Here is a 3,773-nt window from a genome sequence, read left to right on the forward strand (position 1 = left end):
AAGTGCCTTTGAGCATTTGGAAAAGCGCTACAGCGGCTACAGTATATAAATCCGATGTATTATTATTATAACATTTGCTGTGAACATTCATGACTCCAAGAGGAAGAAATCTCTATTGTCCCCATCAGGCCAAACTTTCCATTTTCAAATGGACGTATCTCCTGACCTGAAGTCATACAGGCACACGATTTGCTGTACAAATTCAGAAACCTGTGAATTCATAGCCTGGGTCTGTTGAGACTGGCAATATCGACAAGTCTCATTGCTGTCATCTACCCAGTAGAATGTTGCATAATGAAAGTAATGGCAACGTGGGGAGATTGTTAGGCCTCCTGTGCATTCTTCTAGTTGTTGCTGTCATTCTAGTCTTCTAGTTGTTGCTGTCCTTCTAGTCTTCTAGTTGTTGCTGTCCTTCTAGTCTTCTAGTTGTTGCTGTACTTCTAGTATTCTAGTTGTTGCTGTCCTTCTAGTCTTTTAGTTGTTGCTGTTCTTCTAGTCTTCTAGTTGTTGCTGTACTTCTAGTCTTCTAGTTGTTGCTGTCCTTCTAGTCTTCTAGTTGTTGCTGTCCTTCTAGTCTTCTAGTTGTTGCTGTTCTTCTAGTCTTCTAGTTGTTGCTGTTCTTCTAGTCTTCTATTTGTTGCTGTTCTTCTAGTCTTCTAGTTGTTGCTGTCCTTCTAGTCTTTTAGTTGTTGCTGTTCTTCTAGTCTTCTAGTTGTTGCTGTACTTCTAGTCTTCTAGTTGTTGCTGTCCTTCTAGTCTTCTAGTTGTTGCTGTCCTTCTAGTCTTCTAGTTGTTGCTGTTCTTCTAGTCTTCTAGTTGTTGCTGTTCTTCTAGTCTTCTATTTGTTGCTGTTCTTCTAGTCTTCTAGTTGTTGCTGTTCAGTCTTCTAGTTATTGCTGTTATTTTCATCATTTTATTCACATTCAGAGAAAACATGGAAAGTAGGGAGCAAGTTGGAGTTGAATCTCTGGACCACAGGGGGGCTGGTAATCCCAGAGGCAGGGAACCCATCTCAGAGTACATAATGTCAATGCTTTGTATGCTCAGATACCTAAGTGATCCACAGGGATAACATTAGAACAAATCAGTTTACAACCTTTTTCCCCCCCAATTTGATTTAACCTAATCTATTGTTGTTCTTCGCTGGCTTTCCCCCCCCCTGACACCACAGCCAGAATACAGAGAACAAGTACAGAGCAAAACAAGCAAGAAAATCATAATGATAAGCGACAACAAAGAACACAACTAACAATATGGTGAATAACAACGCTTTTGAGATATTACTGCAGGAAAAGGTTTCTTTCCACCATCCAATGTTTCCGGTTTCCTGTCCTGCCATTGGGGTGGCTGCGGGTTGGGATTCCAGTCTCTCCATGTCTGCCTGATCGTCTTGACCGCTACGGTCCTCGTCCACAGACTCGCTGATGGACGGCATACGCAGTTGTCTGCCTCTGACTATAGAGGGTCTTCTCACCACACTGAAACCCATGCTGCGATCCCTTGTGGTGGCCAGGTCAAGGTCTCTTTTCTGAACAGCCCTCAGACAGTGCATGTACAGTTCCACCTCGTCATCTGATAGAGACTCCATGGAAGCACTGTCTTCTCCTGTTAGGTCCCTTTCTGGGTCATCTGTTAGGAAACACAATTCTCCCTCTGCATCTTCCTGGTCAGCAACTCTTTTTCTGTCATTTGTAGTATCATCGTCACCTGTGTGGAGATGGATATCATCTGTGATACATACGTTTGTATTTTGGATAGCATCCGATCTCTGTTCCAAATCCTCCATCTCATCTTCACTGGTTTCTATCTTCACACCCTCCTCTATTTCCTCCACTCTTTCACCTACAGCCTCTGTCTCTCCTACCTCCTCAACATCCACCTCCTCCTCTACTCTATGCACTGTGATCCCCTCCTCCCTCCCTTCTCCCATGTCATCCTTCTTTGGCTCTACCTCCTCCCACTCCACACCCATGTCCTCCTCTGCCTCAAACATGTTTGGCTCCATCTGTTCCTTCCTCTCCGCCTCTTCCTCTCCTGGGTCCTCTTCCCATTGAATATCCTCCTCCTCCTCCTCCTCCTCCGCCTCTTTCATCCCTATAATATCCCCCTCCTCATTCTCCTCCTCCTCTTTCATCCCTATAATATCCCACTCCTCATTCTCCTCCTCCTCTTTCATCCCTATAATAACCTCCTCCTCATTCTCCTCCCCAACCACAATCCCCTCCACCGCTCTTTCCTCCATTAACCTTTCTTCCTCTTCCATCCCTTCTAATTCCATCTCTATCTTCTCTAAGCACTGTTCCTCCCCCAGCTCCTCCATCGGTTTCCTCTCTTCTTTCCCGACCTCCTCGGCCTCTTCTTTGTCTGCTGTCTCTGCACTCCCCTGTTCCTCGTTTAACACGTCCACATCCACTTCCTCTTCCTCAACCATCTTCTCCCAGTTATTTTCCTCAGCCGTCTTCTCTTTGTCGATGATCTCCCATCTCGTGGTCACGTTTTTAACTTGACCAAGCCCCTCCTTTTCTGACATAGCAATACCTACGGGTTTGTCCCGTTCTGAGTTTGTACCGGTTGTTGACGCCCCTGTGGTTGTGTGAACCTCTTCTTTTTCCTTTGACTCATCAATACACTCATGGCCAATGAATCCGGCACTGATGTTCATTGACGCAAGCTGAGAAGCGTGAGCCTGTGAGAAAGGGGCACGTACACGGTCTGTGTCGGTCTGTGTGTGTAAAACCGCTGCATCTAGTGTTTCCATGTATGAAGACTTGTCTTCCGGAGGCTGTGTGTGTGCTGTTTCCACTGTGGTCTGCGCTTGGACAGGGCTGTTGTGTCGAACATTATGGGTCAAAGTGTCTTCCCGAGCTTTCCCCTGAAGATGTGAACTCCCTCTTGGGACGTGTCCTCTCCACAGGTCAGTGTTCAACATTTCGTGAGACTTGGGAAAGCCCCATACTTCCTCTGAGAGAGGGGCAGGTTCTTTAGATGTATAGGTGCATTGTTGATCGGATTCTTGAGTCTCTAAAGAATCCCTAGGAATTTCTGAGTGGCTTTTACTGGCATCTTTTGCACTTGAGCAAGTTTCACTTCTTTTTGGATGATAATAATTCTGAATGGTACCTGTCGATGAACAGTCCCTTTTATTCAGTCTTTCCCTCACTGGATTTCCATGATCAGCTAAGTTTTGACTCTCGCTTTGTGCTCTACCGACCACCTGCTGATACAATGGGGCCACCACAGTTTCAAAAGTGAAACTATTAGCACGACCGTCAAAGCCTTTAATGGGTTCCAATAACCTGACATTGCTATCCAATTTGCTTTCTGTGTTGGTCGTACCGGTAGATTCATCATTCACACCTCCCATATTACTCTCCATTTGCCTCTGTCTTTCGTCCTCAGCATTGGAGACAGACTCGTTGAGGTTTTGACGTGGTGGAGACATAGGTTGAACCTTTGAATTTGATAGGTTGTTAGAGATTGCTGCAGCATCTTGCACAGCTGTTTCTGATGTGGCTGAGTCAACCGATGAGTTGAGGGTCTTGGATTTCTCTGACTTCATCACTGATGCGGCACGCTGCACTGGCAGTGTTTCACGTTGGACATCAGGAGATGTTGCCACTGGAATGACCTCCGAACCCGCAGATTCACTGTACTCCACTGGATGTAATTGTGTTGTTTCTGACCCATTTGAATGCAGAGTGTTTCTTTCTGCGATCTGTGACGTTTCTGGGGTTGACGCTTTACTGTCTTCATTGCTGGCATCTCCGTCTCTT

This window comes from Notolepis coatsorum (genome assembly GCF_963971535.1).
Source record: "Notolepis coatsorum genome assembly, chromosome: 18".
Taxonomy (NCBI): Eukaryota; Metazoa; Chordata; class Actinopteri; order Aulopiformes; family Paralepididae; genus Notolepis; species Notolepis coatsorum.